Below are 20,210 nucleotides of genomic sequence, written 5' to 3'. Positions count from 1 at the left end.
TTGTTGTGTACTTAGTTGCTATTCCTTTGTTCCTGTTCCTGTGCTTGTTCGTTCCAGTCCTGCATTCCTGTTTCCAGTTCCTGAGTTCCAGTACCAGTTACCTGTTCCTGATTGCTTTAGACGGATTCCTGGCTTTGACCTTTGCTTTTCCTGACTACACTTTTGGACGGATTCCTGGCTTTGACCCTTGCTCCCTCTTGACTGTACTTTGGACGGATTCCTGGCCTGACTGGTGCTCGTACCTTGACCTTGTCTCCAGCTGCCTGCCCTGACTTCAGCCTGTACTCAACTTCGTCTCCAGCCGCCTGTCCTGTCTCTAGCTTGAACCTGACTCTGCCTCCAGCTGATTACATGGACTTGGCCTCTTTTAGGCTTCTGCCTACTTACAAGCCCGGACTTAACTTGTTCCTGTTCTCTAGCCTGCTTCAGCCTGCCTGGGCTTCTGGATCTAGGCCTTGTCTTGAACTCAGCTCCTTCAGACCCTGTGTCTCTGCTGCTTCCTGGCTCCCTATTCTGAACACCTTCTCGGGATGAATCACACGGAGGCCTGCCTAAGACTAGCGGGCCACGGTGCCTAAGAGCTCAACCTGCGGGGAACGAGGGCTGGTATTGGCGAAGCTCCAGTTGGCCTCCGTTTCCCGGTCTGCTCCGTCTCCCGACGGTGGGAACCCGTGGGTGTTTCCCCACGAGTAGTATCAACTCCATTTCAGGCCAAGGGTCCACCTCCGAAAAACACACAATCCCTTTTTCATACACACCAGCTCCCAATCTCTCACACACATACACACTCCTTCACAATCTCCTCATATAGGCTCCCTCTCTCTGGCACCCACAGTCAGGCACTCCACCCTCTGCTCTCTCTCACACCCCTTGCTCTCTCTCACACCCCCTCCCTCCTCTCACACACACACAACTCTCTACACACACACTCACTCTCACTGGGGTCTTCATCTTCACTGTGAATAGAGCGCATCCCGCAGTACGCTGGGGCCTTCATCTTTACCGCGAACGGCATGCGCTCCATTTGCGTCACGCCAGGACCTTCATGTTCTCCACGAATGGTGTGCATGCCATTTGCAGCATGCCAGGGTATCCTCTGCCATTTTCTGCGCAGAATTTGGCAATTTTGCATGGGGGCGGGGTTAATTCTTTTTTTTTTTTTTTAAATTTATACTTTATTGAATTTCTCAAACATTTTACAATGAAAAAAGAAATGGAAAAAAAACAAAACAAAAGACAATATTCCATAAGAAAACAAATAAGCAAATAACTACATTTGTTATTCCAACAAGTCCACATTAGGTGGGAAGCCTTAACAGTAAAAGAAAAATTATTATGGAAATATTCATAACCTTATGAATAAACAGAGAGTTACTATTTTAAATGGCCATCCATTAAATCCAACATATATCTATCACAATCCCTCATCCACCTTTATCAGTAAGGAATACTTCCAGATGAGAAGGTTCAAGAAAAACAAACTTATTTTTCTGAAGTGTAACAAGACACTTGCAGGGAAACTTGAGAGAGAATGTGGCCCTAAGGGCTAATGCTCTTTGTCTCATGGAAAGAAATTGTCTCCTTCTATGCTGTGTATTCCTTGAGACATCAGGAAAAACTTGAACTACTTTGCCAGAAAAGGAAAAACTTTTTTATTTTTAAAATACGTTTGTAGTACAAGATTTTTTTCCTGCTCTAATCCAAAGGCCACTATTAATGTGGCTCTTGTGGCAATATCATCAGTTGAAGCCTCTAAAAAAGATGTTAAATTAGGACTTTTATCACATAATATATCAATACCACCTTCAGGTGCTATACATTCCCTTCAAGGCGGGGGTTAATTCTGCACTCCACAATAGCGCAGAATTCCCCCAGGACTATTATTTAGGTTTAAAAAGTTTTGGATAAGTTCCTGGAGGAGAAGTCCATAAACTGCTATTAGGCAAGTTGATTTAGTCTTAGGGAAATAGCCACTGCTTATTATTGGTATTAGTAGCATGGGATCTATTTAATGTTTGGGTGCTTGCCAGGTACTTGTATCCTGAATTGGCCACTGTTGGAATCAGGATGCTGAGTTTGATGGACTCTCAGCTGACCCAGTATGGCAACTTCTTATGTTCTCATGTTCCCTTTGAGTGTGCTGGCATGGTCATCCCCTTGTGGGGAAATAAAAGTAACTCTCTTCTGAGAACATTGGAGCAGTGCAGTTTGGTTTTGGGGAAGGAACTTAGCCTTCATTAATTTTGGGGCCTACCCTTGGACTCAAATACCACCTGCCTGCAGTTCCTGGGTAAGGTCAAGGAAGCTGCTTCTACAGTCTACACCTTGATGGTTGGGTAGGCTTCTAAGTTAGTCTTTCTGATTTTTCAAAGATTTTTCTTTGGAAGAAGCCTGCAAGATTTCTGGGTTGAGTCTGGAGAGAGGTCATGGGGGAATCCTTTCCTTAGGGGGCCCAGAATAGGGAAGATGGGGGCCCTCTGCAACCTCCTGGAGGACAGAGGAATGGTGGCAACCTGGTGCAGAGATCTTCTGGTGTTTGGATTCCGTTTTTTGGAAGACACTTTTGTTTTTTTGGAAGATCTGAGGAGAAGAGTTTTGCTGCCCCCTTTCTGCCCTGACAGATGAACATCTGAGAGCTGCATGTTCCTGACTGGATCCCTTCCATCTACGGGTTTGAGAGAGAGAGAGATGGAGAGAAAAAGAGAAAGCTTGAACATCTGGAGAACTTTGAGCAAGAACAAAAATTATCAAGTTGAGGAACCCTGGGTCTCTGTGCAGAGATTAAGAAAATGTTTTTGCTTACCAATTTGGAAGGGGTGGTTCTGCCCAACCAAGTATTATCCCTGACCAACTAGGAACCTCAATTATCCATTCCTGAAGGGTGAGTGTTTCCCATGCCCTAAAAGTAAGAGACCCTTGCATGCTAGGGACTGAAAATTGTAAAAACCACTGTGGGGAAAAGAACATATTTGAACTGTCACTATTTTGACAAAGCCATGAGCAGTAAAGTTTGATTTTGGACACTTCATCCATGTTGAGTGTGCCGGCTGCAGCAGGCCCACTGTCAGGCCCTCTTACCCTCTGCTGCCTAATCCAGCATCTGGCTCCACTTCCCTCGCGGCTGCAGGCCGTTGGCTCCGTCCTCGGACCGCCCCCCCCCGGCGCTCCTGGTTCTGCTACTGACTCCTGTGCTCTGTGGCAGGCTTCTCCTCATGGTCCGCGGAGAGACACCGCCATCCAACGCTGCACCCCTCCCTAGGTGCGCACACATCTCTGCTTCCTTTAAAAGGCTCGCGGTGGGAACTTGGCCATGGCCCCGGATGATGATGTCGCTGAAGCTGCGGTATATAAGGCCGGGCTCAGCTTTTGTTAGTCGCCTTTGCAACAGGTCTCCACACTGGTTGTGTACTTCCTGGTGTTTCCTTCGTGTTCCTGATCCCTGTGAGTTCCTGTTCCTGGTTGTCATCTTCGTTCTTGCGTTCCTGCTATTTGGCTTTCCTTATGAACTGATCTCCTGGACCCGACCACTGCTTTGCCTGACTACGCTATTGATCTTCCCCTGGACCCGACCACTGCTTTGCCTGACTATGCTATTGATCTACTCCTGGACCTGACCATTGCTTTGCCTGCCAATGCTATTGATCATCTCCTAGTCCAGACCTCTGCTTCGCTTGACCACGCTTCTGATCATCTTAGTCCAGACCTCTGCTTTGTCCGACCATGCTATTGCCTTTCTCCTGGACTTGACTTCAGCCTTGCCACTGCTCCTTGATTGCTGCCTGCCCTGACTTCACCTTGTTCTACGATGCACCCCTTATCTTTGTCCTGGACTGGGCCTCTCAGGCTTCAGCCTGTTCTTGCTCGGGTGCCCCCTGTCAGACTTTGGTTCCTATTGGCACCCAGGTCTCCGGGACTCCGCCTCGTCCAATACCTACTCTTCAGTTCCATAGTTGCTGCCTCTAGGCTGACCTCTTCATCTCCTCTTCAACGACACACGGAGGCCCACCTAACTCCAGCCGGCCCCGGTACCCAAAAGCTCAACCTACGGGGAACGAGGGATGGTATTGGCGAAGCTCCAGCGGCCTCTGTCAGCCAGTCCACTCCACCTGCCGACGGTGGGGACCCGTAGGATCCCTCCTACGGATAGCGTCAACCCCACCTTGGCCCAAGGGTCCACCTCCCACGCAACAATCCAAGTCTTCTATGTCGTTTATGTTTATAAGAAACAAATACCAGCAGAAACTTCCCAATCAAAGCTTATTCAATCAGTTAAGGGAAGAAATTAATTCATTTTAATATAATGTTTTTCCAACAAAAATAACTCAAACATTCATTCAGACATGGCATCAGAGTCACATAGCATGTTTCTATGCTGTGCATCCACCACCTCCTGCCACTCAGTTGGCCTCAAGCGGTATCGGGTAAAGCACTCAGTTGTTATTCACTTGCCAGTCTTAACCTATTCTTAACCTTTATTCTAAATTCTTATTTTATAGAAAAACTTTCATTTAAAATCCATTTATCTTTAATGTCATATATTCAGTTCCTGAAATCTCAACTATTCATATTTAAATTACCAAAAATAAGCCTATGTTTCGGTGGCCCCCAGCCACCTGCATAAGGGGTTATTACTCTGCAACACAAATACAAAACAACAAATATTAATTCCTGTCCTAAAACTATCGAGACCATCAACTCTAATTAAAAAAACAGCACACACACTTATTTACATATATGTATATATAGGTACACAGAATTAATTCAACCTTCACAACATGGTGACCAGCTCTGAATTAAATGTTCATGCTTCAAATTTATGCCCAATGTGGGCAAGAAACATCTCACATATTTTGATGTTATTAATTAAAATACATCTAAAAACAATGGCGTTAACACATACCCCACTCTATATCTTTATTAAGATCATTTGGCTCTACACTGTTAAGAGTATAAATCCTTTGTTGTTCTTTTCGAATGAGTAAAGTATCAGTGTCTATCCCCGTGCACTAACTTTCATTGTTTCCAGTACCACGAAAGCATAATCCGAGAAAGTATGTGCCTTTTCTACACTATGTAACACTAATGGCTCTCCTATTCATTGTTGCATTAATGAACTCCTATGTTCTATAATCTTTGTTTGAATGGAGAGGGGGAATCTGAGAGAAGTGCTTGAAGAAGAACACCCCTTCTGCTCTACCTCTTAAGCATGAAAGGAAGGTGTGTAAATTGCCATCATGGCTATTCCCATACCAAAAAGGCTATAGAGATCAATATTCAAAGCCATTTAGAAGGATAACTCGCAAGTTAGCCATGTAACTCCAAGTTATCCATCTAAATGTTTACTTTTGATAATTCACCTCATGGAAACTATCAGCACACAGGTAAACTCAGACAAAGTCTTTCAAAATTTAAACATATTTTAATAGAACATAGCAAATCTTTTTAACATCTGACAACTATTTACAAAATTTAAAAAATAAAAAAGGACGAGGAGTGGCAAACTAGAGAGCAAACAAGTAACCAACAAAAAACTTCAGGGAATTAGGGTCAACAGCAAACTCAGATTTAGGAGTGTGCTCCGAACATCATACTGGACCAGACCAAAGGTCCAACAAGCCCAGTATCCTGTTTCCAACAGTGGCCATTCCAGTTCACAAGTACCTAGCAGGATCCCAAAGGGTAGGTAGATACCATTATGCTTATCCTAGGGATAAGAAGTGGATTTCTGCAACTCCCAGCTTAATAATGGTTTATGGACTTTTACTCACAAAAAAAAGGATATCTTGAAAGGAATATTAATATTCAATTGCCAATCCACAAATAGAAGATAAATGAAGATATCTGGCTTTCAGATGCATTTCTTGGTGGAAGATTACATTAGCCCCAAAGCATCAGCCTCCTTAAACAATAGTTTCTGTTTCATAGGAGAGTTGAGACCTTTGGTATTTAAAGACATAATCTTAAGAGTAACCATCAGAGAAATAATAAGAAAAGACCCTGAGAGAAATCCACCTACTGTCCTTCCCATCATCCACCCCTAATAAACAATCATGCACCTACTCACGGATGAACTCAAGAGATCACAGGCCCTAAAAATCCAAAAAGCACCTAAACCCCAAAGAATACCAAACTCCAAACCTTTACTGCACCTCACCCCCATAAGGTGCATACCTCCCCAGGGAGGAATGTCACTACCAGATATGGCATCAGCCCTCAAAATCCTTCTCTGTCTCAAAAGACCTAAACATAAAAAAGCCCATCCCAGATAATACTTTATCTGCAAGACTGGAAAATTGGGCATCCAAATGGCAGATGAAATTTAATGTGGATAAGTGCAAGGTAGTGCATATAGGGAAAAATAATCCATGCTATAATTACACAATGTTAAGTTCCATATTAGGAACCTCTACCCAGGAAAGAGATTTAGGTGTCATAGTGGATATCGCATATCTATTAAAATCTACCCCTAGGTAGACAAGGTTTGGACAAGTTTCTGGAGTAAAAGTCCATAATCAGAAAAAAGAGCCGATTAGATTCCCACTACAACTCAACGCACACAAAAAAAGGAAATCTTGAAAGGAATATTAATATTCAATTGCCAAGCCACAAATATATCTATTCAATGGGATCAAAAAGATTTTCACATCAATTTTTTACCCCAGCAACCAAAGATAATACATATAGTAGGGTGGGGATTTTGCTAGCCAACCAATTAATCATAGAAGTGAAATCAATGCTTAGAGATGTTCATGGTAGGTTTTTTATTTTAAAAGTTCTAATCAGTGGGGAGTTGCTCACTTTGGTGAATTTTTATGCTCCAAATTCCCAGCAGGGAGCCTTTTTTCAGACCGTGTCTAGCACCTTGTTCGGCTGCGAGATTAGACTTAACCTGCAACCATGCCTTCTCAGTTGCAGGTCCCAGATTATGGAACTCGCTACCCAACTTTATCCGTCAATACACCCTAAACATGACTTTAAAAAAGCCATAAAAACCTACCTATTCTCAATAGCCTTTCTAGTCTCATAAACATAAACCTTGTCCCCCCCTTTCTCAACTCCAAGGTGATATACCATCGCTTCCCATTCCTATCACATCTACAAGCTATCATCTCCATCATATTTGTATTTTTGTTATTTTTTTCTTTTACTTGCTTTTTATAAATTATGTATGTTTTAAACTGTAAACCGCATAGATCTACTATAGTCTATATAGGCGGTATACAAACATTTTTAAATACATAAATTTGATTCGTTACCCTTTTTTGGACAATTCAGCTGGATCTGAAGTATTTGATCAATCAGTAGGATTTGCAAGATATTTGGAGGCTGTGGAATCCCACTCTAAGGGATTACACTTTTTATTTGCCACCTCATAATTCATACTCCTGCACTGATTATTTCCTGCTAGATAAGATGCTGGTGGGAGGAGTTAAATCTATAGGTATAGGTCATATCACTTGGTCTGATCACGTGTTAATTTGGGTTGAGCTGTGGGTGGGAAAGGAGCAGACTGGTGGCAGTTTTTGGAAGCTGAATGAGTCCTTTCTCTCTGACAAGGAGTTTAATGAGGTCCTTATGAAGGACATAGCAGATTATTTTGTGTTAAATGATACGGGGAATGTTAGCCTGGAGACCTGGGGGGGGAAGGTATGAAAGCTGTGATTAGGGTAAATTAATCTCTTGTGCCTCCTTTCTTAAATGACAGAAGTCGGAACAGCAGTTGAGATTGATGTCCTGCATAGGTAAGCTTGAAATACAACATAAATGTTGTAGGGACGAACAAATAAAGTTAGCATTAGATGCAGCTTGGCAGGAGTTGCAGGCTTTAGACTTGGCTGAGGTTGGGTTTCAAATGTTGAGAGTTAAGCAACAATTTTCTGAATTTGAAAATAAGGCCGGTTGCCTTCTGGCCCGGCATCTCAAGTCACAAGTTATGTAGAACCAGATCCTTAAAATTAAGGATAAAGAGGGGAATATGATTTATGATAATAAGCTGATCTCTGATAGATTTGCCCAATTTTATGGTGACCTTTACACATCTGATACTGGAATCCATGATTCTGTTATTGAAATGATGATACAAAATTGTTCAGAGTAGTTAAATCACAAGCAGATTGTGATAAATTGCAGGAAGACCTTGTGAGACTGGAAAATTGGGCATCCAAATGGCAGATGAAATTTAATGTGGATAAGTGCAAGGTGATGCATATAGGGAAAAATAACCCATGCTTTAGTTACACAATGTTAGGTTCCATATTAGGTGCTACCACCCAAGAAAGAGATCTAGGAGTCATAGTGGATAACACATTGAAATTGTCAGTTCAGTGTGCTGCGGCAGTCAAAAAAGCAAACAGAATGTTGGGAATTATTAGAAAGGGAATGGTGAATAAAACGGAAAATGTCATAATGCCTCTGTATCGCTCCATGGTGAGACCGCAGCTTGAAAACTGTGTACAATTGTGGTTGCTGCATCTCAAAAAAGATATAATTGCGATGGAGAAGGTACAGAGAAGGGTGACCAAAAAGATAAGGGGAATGGAACAGCTCCCCTATGAGGAAAGACTAAAGAGGTTAGGATTTTTCAGCTTGGAGAAGAGAAGGCTGAGGGGGGATATAATAGAGGTGTTTAAAATCATGAGAAGTCTAGAACCGGTAGATGTGAATCAGTTATTTAGTTTTTCAGATAATAGAAAGTCTAGGGGGCACTCCATGAAGTTAGCATGGGGCACATTTAAAACTAATCGGAGAAAGTTCTTTTTTACTCAACGCACAATTAAACTCTAGAATTTGTTGCCAGAGGATGTGGTTAGTGCAGTTAGTATAGCTGTGTTTAAAAAAGGATTGGATAAGTTATTGGAGGAGAAGTCCATTACCTGCTACTAATTAAGTTGACTTAGAAAATAGCCACTGCTATTACTAGCAATGGTAACATGAAATAGACTTAGTTTTGGGTACTTGCCAGGTTCTTATGGCCTGGATTGGCCACTGTTGGAAACAGGATGCTGGGCTTGATGGACCCTTGGTCTGACCCAGTATGGCATGTTCTTATGTTCTATTTCTCAAAAATGTATACTTTGCCCACCCCTTGCGAGCTAGGAAGACCCCAGACCACAGGTCCCAGTAAGAACAACAACTGAACACATGAAAAGTCCCATTGTAGCACTGCTCAGCCATCACTCACCGTTCCAGATAACAAGTAGGAATCCAGATGTCTTCTGAGTTGCCTACTGGACCCCTGGATCCTCTGCCATTTAGGCTGAGCAGTCTTCTTTTCCAAACTATCCACAGGTGCCTCAAGGAGTTTGCCAACTGAAACTGAAAGACCAGCTTTTCGTAAAAATGCTGCTGCAGTCTCCACCATCTTCACTTTAGCTAAGTTTCCTTTGATAGAAAATTGAAGACCAAAAGGAAATGACCATTGATATCTAATATCCTTGCACTTTAATATGGAAATAATGTCCCGGAATTCCCTCCGCATGCGAATGGTGATCAGGGATAGATCTTGAAAAATATGCACCTGATGATCGTTCCAAATAATTTGGCCCTTTTTCCTGTCCATCATGGCCGCTTTAAGTGTAAAATCAAGGTAGCAAACCACTATGTCGTGGGGAAGATTACCTCTGGGCTGACCAAGAGCTCTGTGCGTCCTCTCAAGCTTGATAGAAGGCAGGAGCTCAGTGACATCTTCCATATCTAGCAGTTGTGTGCATATACTTGTTACAACCTGAAAGCAATCTTTAAATGAGGTAGCTCTGGAACCCCACGAAAATGCAAATTAGACCTCCGGGACCTGTTCTCTAGGTCCTCCATACGTTCTTCCAGCTCCAGCACTGAATTATAGAGGCCTGCAACATCTTCCTGGCATGTCACAGCTTCAGCTACCTGCTCCTCGGCCCGCAATTCCACCTCTTCCACGTGCTACCCTAGATCAGCGACTTTGCCCCACAACTGAGCAAGCATGGAGCCGAACTCTGCTTTAATATGCACCATATCCGAGCACAATTCAGAAAACCATTGGCGAAAGTAAGCCTGCAACGATATTCCCTCCTTCAACTCCTCGGGGTAAATTGTGTCCTCCACGGTACCTGACTCAGGCATGACAGCGGCCATTTCTTCTGCCTCTCCGCAGCCGAGAGTCTAGGCCAATTCTCAGCTCCTGAAGGAAAACATTTTTAAATCTGTCCTTTTTTTTTTTTTATCTGAGACGTTACTGTGTCCCAGCTTGTGCTCACATACACTGCAGCAGGGTTTTCAAGGAGATGCAACATCGGGATAGCAAACGATTGCAAAGTTGGGTCGGAAGGTCGTTATTAAGCCGCTATCTCTGGAGGTGATGTCACCCTCTTCGATACCTGGGATTCTAAATAAGTAAAACAAAAAAAATCAGAAATCACCTGTGTCCTATTCTTTTAGATCACAGCAATTTGTAGTGCGCACAGGAATAATTCTTTCTGATTGTGTGAGAGTAAACACTTTTAATGTCTCTTGTGGTTTCCTTATCCCCACTTATTCTTACAAAATGCATTATTTTCTGCAAATCCTTGTTTTTAGTATCAACTCTATCAAGCTTCACTTTCACAAACTTTGTTGCAGTCTCTTCCTCTCTTCAGCCCTCTGTTTTTTTCTCTCAGGTTTCATCTGTTTCTAAGAGGCTCAGGGTAACCTGCTCACACACTCACTCCCACAGCTTAGAGTCCTTACATAAAGGAAGCTGCTTAAATCCTCTTTTGGCTTGTCTTTCTCAGGATCCATTTCCCCTGCTGGAAGAGGCTTCAGATTCCGCAGCAATGTTTGTTTTACCTTACCTCCAGACTGGTTAGTCAACTAACAATTCGGCTTGCTGATCTCGGACTATGATTTCCTCCTGTGCAGCAGCTTTTGATTTCTGCAAAACTTAAATCTGCCTTACTGTGCTGTTTCTCTGCTTTTTTTTTTTTTTTCTTTCGTGACATCATCTAGCAGGGGTGGCCAACTGCAGTCCTCAAAAGCCACAAACAGGCCTAGTTTTCAGGAGATCCACAAGGAATATGCATGGAGAAGATGGGAATGTACCGTCTCCCTTGTAAGGAAATATATATCCTACATATTCCTTGTGGATCTCCTGAAAACCAAGTCTGTTAGTGGATCTGGAGGACCAGACCTGACCACTCCTGTCATACACAGTCACCCAGGACACCCCCTTCCTGAGCTGATGGAAACTGCAGGCTATAGGATTGCTTAGAACAGGGCTTCTTCCTAAACCTGTCCTGGGCACCCCACAGCCAGCCGAGTTTTCAGGACAGACACAATGAATATGCATGAGATATATTTGCAGAGACTGAGTCTCCATGATATGCATATTCATTGTGGATATCCTGAAAACCCAACTAGCTGTGGGGGGGCCCCAGGACAGGTTTGGGAAGCCCTGGCTTAGAACCTTTCAGTCTGAGTCAATGCCAAATCCCACTTCTATTCTCACAGGGAGAAATTTCCCTATGAAGCCAACTTGTGGCTGCTTTCAGATTATTGTCAGGTGATACTTATGCAGCTCAGAGCTTCCCTTAAAGCGAGAAAAGCAGCTACTTACACCAGTGTATGAACACAAAATAAAAATGTTTTTATTTTTTCAACATTTTAACCCTTGATTACACTTATTTTTGCTAACTTGTACAATGGTTGTATTGATGTGTATGCTATCTTCAGGCTTATAGAACAAAGGCAGGTTATCAAATTAAAAAAACACAATATAGTATATTGAGAGAAACTGAGAGAGACTATCTACAAGGCCCCCATAGTAGTGAGGTACTTATATCTGTATAGGATGGCCATCTAATAGCTCGAGGTGAGGTGTTGATGCTGGTTTAGGGTTTAGGGGGCCAGTTTCACATGTAGAATGATACGTACGAACAGCACAGTACACTTTGGTGAAGATTTGACATTATTTGGAGTGAGGAAAGTCTCACAAGCATGAAATTTTGTACTATGTTATCTCACCCTAGCTTGATGATATCCTGTTATAGAGTCCATCTCTCTCTGTGCGTCTCTCTCTCTCTTTCTCTTAGCACAAGATGCAAAAAGTAGGGGTTATCACAGGGGGCACTAAGTTTACCACACCACATGATACTACCAATGCAAAGCAGTAAGTTACCATGTGGTGCAGTAATTCTAAAATTTCCCTAAACATGCCCCTTTTTTATAATGTGAGTGTTATCAATAGTTTATTATTTTTTATATATCGCTACATTAGCCGAGGCCTTCACAGCGGTTTACAGTTTAAATACAATAAAACATTCAATAATAAGTGATAACAGCTAAAAGTTTAAAAGCACAATAATAGAAGGTTTAGCTGTTAAAATAATTAACGCAATTTGATGAATCTAGAGGCAAGTAAGCAAGTCAGAAGACAGGAAATATAATATTCTGGTGTGTTTAAAAGAGGAAGTGAAACAAATTATGAAATTTAGAAAGAGAAGAATGCAGTTAGTGAAATAATTATAGCTTGTCAAGATAGATAATGTTTTCAGCTGTATTTTTTTTGCTACCACAGAAGAATAAAGACCATGGAGTCAGCTGAACCTTGCTTACGAATTAAACATGCTGTGAACCAGAACAGAAACACAGCAGTGGTTCAAGCAGGAGCCAGAAATTCTCAGCATCAGGAGCAGGAGGCTTAAGGTAAAAGAATCCACCTTCTGATCTTCCCTTCCTCAGCACATTACTTCAAACTCCTATCTTATTTCTCACTTTGTATCTGCAACTTTGAGGTAGATCTTGCTTAGTAATGAATCTTGCTGATAAGCTGTTGGCCTTAAATGCTTGCCCAGAGTGCCTAAGGATAGGGAGACTGTCCACAAAGATAGGACGCAGGGATGGCCACTCTAGATTTCACTCTTGTTCCAGTGTATCTGATTTATCTCTTGTTAGATTTCACTCTCATTCTAGTGTATCTGATTTTTGGGAATTTCCCTAGGTAGTTGTTGGGAAATTTCATTAAAATTGATGCACTAGATTTTTCTATAATTAAACAAATTCAAATAGAATTTCAATACTCTGGATTTAAAAGTCTCTAATGTTTTTCAAAGTTCTTTTTCACCAAGGCTGAATCATTCATCAGCCAATGGGAATTCACCGCACAATCAGTTTCTGCCTGCCACAGAGAAAGCACAGATAGATGCTGCCTGGCCTGTGTGTACTGGCAGACAACACAAAATGGAAGAGATTTTGCAGTCAATTGGGCACAAGCTCCTGGCTTAAACTAGACCTAATACTTCCATGCACTGTCTCATGATTTTATTACTCGTCAATGCTTTCACAATCACATACATCTGCATTCTTGTTCAATGTCTTGTACAGTACACATATGCTGAGTGGTTTTGTACTGGAGATTTTGAAGAAATGTGTTTTCTCTTGATTTTGTTAATCACCGTGATCTAGTATAATGAGTCTCTGGTCAGTGGTCACATAATCACCTCCTCCTGATCTCTTCCACCCCCTGCCTCTTTCATCTCACTCCTTATTTCTTCTTTCCTCTTCTCTCCATTATGATCCCCTCTCTTCTCACAACCCTTCTCTTGGTTTACCTGTGTCTATTCCTCTTCCTTTCCCACAACTCTTCTCCCAGTCCTCCTTCCCCTCACAGCTCCTCCCCTCTTCCTCTCCCAGCCGGACTTCGTTCTTTCAGTTCCTCTCCCAGCCAGTAACCCCTTTTCCAACAAGCTCCCAGCAGTTCTCTGAGCCCCTCTCTCACACTGCATATAACTTTTCCGTCTCTTTCCCTTTCTAGTCCTAATCAGCAGCCTACCCCCATCTCCACTGCACCTCAGATAACCTGCCCTTCCTAGTCTACTGCTTTCTCTGGTCCTCCATTAGTCAGACATTCTACAGTCAGCCAATAGGCTGGAGGGGAAGGCGGAAACAGTAGCTGGGAGACAGAAGTGCAGTGCCCTCCCCAAAGTACATTGGTCAGACATTTCACAGCCAATGGGCTGAAGGAGGAGGTGGGAGCAGTAGCTGAGAGACAGAATCACTTCCTTACTACCTTCCCCCCATAACCCTGCATCATGGAGCTATCAGCTCCTGATTCACAGATGTACAGGAGACAATATTAGGGGTGCTCAAGCACCCACAGAGCTGGTGCCTATGGATCAACAGACAATATTGGTTGAGTCTCTATATATTTAAAGACAGATTCATAGGTTAGTTTGTTGTTGCTGTAGAAATGTGGTATCTAGATTTTTGGATAGGAAGTCTGCATTGAGAATGCTTGGCTAAAAAGCCATGTTTTAGCTTTCTTCCTGAAGGTGAGGTAGCTGGGCTCCAAGTGTAGGAATGATGAAAGCATGTTCCAGATCTTTGGTGCATTAAGGCCCAAAGTCTGGTGCAGGACAGTCTAGCAGAGGCCAGAAGTGGGGTGAAAAGTAGGTCCAGTTGGGAAGATCTGAGTTCTCTCTTGAGGGCATAAGGGAGAAGGAGTTGCAAGAGATATTCTGGGGCTTGCTTATTCATGCATTTGAAGAAGAAGCAGTGTTCTGAACCTGATCCTGCTACAGCCGCCCTTGTTCACCCAACACCGCAGAGCCAGCCCCGGGCCTCCTGATAGGGGCGGGGAGCTGCCGTCGCCGCTACTAATCTTCTTCATGGGCCTGAGCCGCCACTCCGATGCCGCTGATTCCTGCTCCTTTGGGGTTGGAATGCTGCCAACTTCCTCTAGCCCTTGGCATCCTTCTAGGCGCACGTGCGCCTCTCTTCTTTATTTAAAAGGCCCGCGGCAGGAAAATGTCCATGGCCTCCCTGATGACATCACCGCTCAGGCACTATTTAAGGCTGGTCCCTGCCTTCAGCAAGTACCTTGCCAATCGATCTTCTCTCTTCAGAGTGCGAATTCCCTTCCTGAGTTCCTTCTATATTCCTTGCTTCCCTCATTCTTCCCTTGGACTGCTCTTGGCTTTGACTTTGGACCGTATCTTGACCATATGCTGACTGCCACAACCCTTTCTTGAACCTTGACCACGAGCTATGCCGCTTGCCATGACCCTTGCCTGGACCTAGGCTACGTGTTATGCTGCCAGCCTCGACTGTTGTCTGAGCCTTGATTTGAGCTTTTCTGTTATTCCAGACCTCAGCCAGAACACTGGCTTCATTTCTACAACAGGACTTCCATTGCTGCAGAGGGCCCACCTAAGTCTAGCCTTCCCTGGCACCCGAGGTCTCAACCTAAGGGAAACGTGGGCTGGTAGTGGTGAAACTCCAGCTGGGCCTCTGCTCTTCACCAGCCTCGCCTACCGACATTGGGAACCTTTGGGGCTCCTCCCCACAGGTAGAGACAACTTCCCCTTGGTCTAAGGGTCCACTTGCATAGCAGATTGCCAAGGCCATGGACCTGGAGGAGGCTTCCGCCCTACAGGCCATTCCGGGCCTGGCCCAGAAAATTCAGGAATAGCAATGGTTTCTGGAAGCTCTAGTGGCCTCTATGGAGCATCTCAGCGCCCGCCTAGACTCCTCTGCTCCAAGAGCATGACAACTCCATCTTCTCTGGTGCCCACTCTTCCAGTGCCTACCCAACACTCTGTCTTCCCGCTTCCAGCTCCTCCCCGCTATTCCAAGGAGCTTCAATGCTGTCGAGGCTTCATTAACCAGTGCAACATGCATTTTTGTCTTCAAGCAGCGTTGTTTCTGGATGACGCCACTAAGATGATCTATATTCTTTCCCTGTTAGAGGATAAGGCCCTTGCCTGGGCTTCTCTTCTGTGGGAGTGCTCTGATCCTATCCTTCGGGACCTCTCCCGGTTTTTGGAATTTTTCAAAACCGTGTTTGATGACCCGGGTTGACAGGTCGCTACCGGCTATGAGTTACTCCACATCTACCAGGTCTGTCGTTCGCTGTCTGACTACACTATAGAATTCTGGACCCTGGCCTCAGAACTCCATTGGGAAGAGGATTGCCTTCGCTCCATCTTCCTGCATGGTCTATCCTCCCGAATCAAAGATGAATTGGGGACTTGTGAACTCCCAGCCACTTTAGACTCTCTTATTAAGTTGGCTGGGAGGATTGACCATCACCTCCAGGAACGGACTTGAGAGTTACAACTTGCTAAGAGGCACATGCCCATCTCCAACCATCTTCGGCACTCCTCTCCTCCTCCTCCAGGAGTCTCTCCTGCCTCCAGAACCCTGACGAAGGAACCTATGCAACTGGGCCATGGCCAGCTGACTCTGGAGGAACGCCTTCGGTGATGCCTGGCTGAACTTTGTTTATATTGTGGTGAGGCTGGCCACATAATAGCTCATTGCCCAGTCAGGCTGGTAAACTCCCAGGCCTAGGACTCAGTGGGGGACTGATCCTAGGCCTCACCTCTCCAGCTCCCCCATTAATACTACCAGTGATGCTTTATGTGGGGAACCAGAAATTCAACACAGCCCTAATAGATTCTGAGGCAGGAGGAAATTTTCTCATGATGGCCCTTGTGGAACACCTCCAGATTCTCACTGATGTCTGCCCAGTTCCTCTGCTTCTCTCATCCATCCATGAAGATCCTCTCCTGGGGAGGGTTACACATATTATTGTTCCCTTGAAGCTTCGTACTGGATCTCTTCACATGGAACACCTGGCACTCCATGTTCTTGATAAATCTATCCATTCCGAGGTTCTGGGATTACCCTGACTCCAGCAACATTCACTGCAGTTCAATTAGACTTCTCTTCAAGTCTCCTGGTGGGGTCCTGATTGCCATACGACCTGTTTAGAGAAGGTAGCAACTCAGCCTTGTCTCGCTACCATGCAGGTTTCACCTGGTCTCCCCCCACAGTATGCACAATTCGCTGATATGTTCTCTAAAAAGAAAGCTGACATCTTACCTCCTCACAGGGAGTTCGATTACGCCATCGATCTGCTACACGGTACCAAACCTCCTCGGGGTAGAGTTTACTCCTTCTCCCTACCTGAGACAAAGTCTATGTCTGAAAATATAAAGGAGAACTTGGATAAAGGATTCATCTGCCGATGTACTTCTGCGGGTACCAGGTTTTTCTTTGTGGTGAAGAAGGATGGGAGCCTCCATCCATGCATAGATTATTGAGGTCTGAACGCCATTACCTGGAAGGACAGTTACCCCTTGCCTCTGATCTCAAAATTATTTGACCACCTGCAAGGGGCCAAGATTTTCTCCAAATTGGACCTCTGGGGGAGTGTTCAATTTAATCCAAATTCGACATGGAGACGAATGAAAAACAGCTTTCAACACCAGGGATGGCCATTATGAATATTTGGTCATGCCGTTCGGATTATGCAATGCACCAGCTGTCTTCCAAAATATGATGAACGAGATATTCAGAGATCTCCTCTATGAGTGCATAGTTGTATAATTAGATGACAGCTTAGTCATCTCAATGATCTGGATATCCATCGCCAAGACATCTCTCGAGTTCTTCTACATCTTCGGGATAACCGGCTTTATTCTAAACTCCAGAAATGTCTATTCGAGAGAGCCTCCCAATCCTGGGATACATAGTCTCAAAATGAGAATTTCACATGGACCTCGAGAAGCTCAAGTATATAAAAGATTGGCCTCAGCCTAGTGGATTGTGAGTCCTACAGAGATTCCTTGGCTTCTCCAATTACTATTGCAGCTTCATTAACAATTACTCTAAGCTGGCAGCTCTGCTAATGGCCCTGACCCTCAAGGGAGCCAACACCAAACTGTGGCCATCTGAGGCCATGACAGCTTTCCAAGAGTTTAAAGGCTGCTTTCCTCCGGGAACCTTGTCTCCATCACCCAGAACCACAGCATCCTTTTATTATGGAAGTGGATACCTCTTTTGAAGGAGTGGGGGCCATCTTGAGCCAGTACTCGTCCTCTGGAAACTTGCATCCTTGCTCCTTTTTCTCTAAGAAATTTTCTCCAACTGAGCATAATTACAGAGTTGGCAACAAGGAGTTAATAGCCATCAAGCTCACATTGGAAGAATGGCACCAGTGGTTAGAGGGGGCTCAGCACTGTATCACCATCTATCCTGATCATAAAAGCCTTGAGCACCTCCACCAGGCCTAGCATCTGAACCCGCGACAGGCCCATTGGGCACTTTTCTTCACGCGCTTTGATTTTGAACTCAAATACAGGCCCACAGTCAAAAATGTCCAAGCAGATACTCTTTCTAACTCCTTTTTGACCGAGGATTCCTTTGCACCACTCTGGGACATCATAGATCCTGCACGAATCCTCCTTGCCTCCACCATGACCATCCCTCCAAGGAAGATGGTTGTTCCTCATAAGCACTGTGAAAAAATGTTAAGCTGGTCTCATGATTCCCACATCGCAGGCCACCCTGGACGAGTCTGGAACCTTGCATTGCTCCAGCAATTCTACTGGTGGCCAAATATGCAGAAGGATGTTTGGGTTTATGTGGACTCTTGTCCCGTCTGTGCACAGCAGAAGCCATTGGTGGAATGACCTTGGCTGTTACAGCCATTGCCAGCCCCCAAGGAACCCCAAGGACCTTGGACTCACATCTCCACCAACTGTGTCATGGATTTACCTCTCTCAAAACGGTAATACGGTCATCTGGGTGGTAGTTGACCGTTTCTCAAAGATGACACACTTCACACCATTGCCTGGTCTTCCCATGGCTCCACAGTTAGCGCAACTCTTCGATCAGCACATGTTTTGTTTTCACGGACTCCTCAAACACATCATCTCTGATCGTGGCACCCAGTTTACCACAAGATCCTGGCAGTCCCTATGTAAAAAATTCTACATTACACTGGATTTCACCACAGCATATCATTTGCAAGCTAATGGTCAGTCTGAATGGACTAATCAGACACTAAACCATTTCCTCTGGGCAAGTGTCAACACCCGACAAGTTGACTGGTCAGCTCTGCAAAGTTTTCCCACAACTCTCATCCTTATACTGCCATGGGTGCTTCTCCATTTCAAATAGTTTATGGCAAATAGCCACTACCTCCTGTACTACTTCTGCTGATTGTTCCTTCACCTGCAGCTCAAATGATGGCGGAAGAGCTGGAAAAACTCTGGAGCCATAAGCAGCAGATGCTGCAAAAAATGGACCTAAAGGCCAAAACATTCACAGACCTGTGCCTCAGTTCAACCAAGGAGAAAAGGTATGGCTCAGCACCCATTATAACCGGCTCGGAGTTCCATCGATGCGGCTTGCTCCTTGATACATTGAACCATTTACAGTGCTACGTCAACTGGGATTGTAACATACCAACTCCGCCTACCCGCCTCTCTTAAGATACACAATTCCTTCCATTTCTCCCTTTTGAAACCCTTGGTACTCTGATGGCTCTCAAGGAAGACTCCACAGCACAGTAGATCACCTCGTACCAGGTACGTGATATCCTGGACATGAAAAGACGTGGCCGAAGATGGGAGTATCGCCTCTCCTAGGAAGGATACAACCCAGAGGAAAACACCTGGGAGCTCGCCTCTAATATATTTGACAAAAATCTGATTAAACCGTTCCATGCCTCCCAACCAGGAAGCCGAAACCCTCAGGAGAGGGGCTTAGAGGAAGGGGTACTGTTAATGCTGGCCTGCCGTGGAGCCCTGCAGCCGGCCTCACTCACCCATTACTGCACCATGGTGGCTGAGCCAGCCCTGGGCCTCCTGATAGTGGCGGGGAGCCGCCACCACCACTGCCACTCTTCTTCGCAGATCTGAGCTGCCAGCCTGACGTCGCTGACTCCTGCTCCTTCGTGGCTGGAATGCCACAGACTTCCTCTGACCCCCAGCAACCTCCTAGGCACACGTGTTTATTTAAAGGGCCTGTGGAGGGAAAATGCCCGCGGCCCTCCTTGATGACATCTCCTCTCAGGGACTATTTAAGGGCTAGTCACTGCCTTCAGCCAGTGCCTTGGCAATATGTCTTCTCTCCTTAGAGTGCGGATTGCCTTCCTGAGTTCCTTCTGTGTTCCTTGCCTCCCTTCTTGTTCTTCCTTCAGACTGCTCTTGGCTTTGACTTTGGACTAGATCCTGACCAAGAGCTATGCTGCCTGCCACAACCCTTGCCTGGACCTCGACCATGAGCTACGCAGCCTGCCATGACTCTTGCCAGGACCTTGACCCCAAGCTATGCCACCTGCCATAACCCTTGTCTGGACCTTGACCACAAGCTATGCCCCTTGCCTGGATCTTGACCATGAGCTACGCTGCCGGCCATGACCTTTGCCTGGACCTTGACCACGAGATATGCTGCTTGCCATGACCCTTGCC

At 44.8% G+C, this 20,210-nt stretch overlaps 1 protein-coding gene across 1 annotated transcript in view; it reads left to right on the top strand.

Annotated features, from left to right (window-relative positions):
• Window positions 1-20,210, top strand: part of LOC115084488 (toll-like receptor 1) — a 38,433-nt gene that overhangs the window by 11,281 nt on the left and 6,942 nt on the right. Inside the window, exon 2 of the mRNA XM_029589421.1 lies at window positions 12,527-12,654. The gene's annotated coding sequence lies outside the window, so the exon portion shown is untranslated. The remainder of the gene's footprint in view (window positions 1-12,526; window positions 12,655-20,210) is intronic.

This window comes from Rhinatrema bivittatum, chromosome 1, assembly GCF_901001135.1.
Source record: "Rhinatrema bivittatum chromosome 1, aRhiBiv1.1, whole genome shotgun sequence".
In the NCBI taxonomy this organism is placed as follows: Eukaryota; Metazoa; Chordata; class Amphibia; order Gymnophiona; family Rhinatrematidae; genus Rhinatrema; species Rhinatrema bivittatum.
The sequence above is the reverse complement of the archived record's forward strand: the minus strand, read 5'-3'. Positions and strand labels throughout refer to the sequence as shown.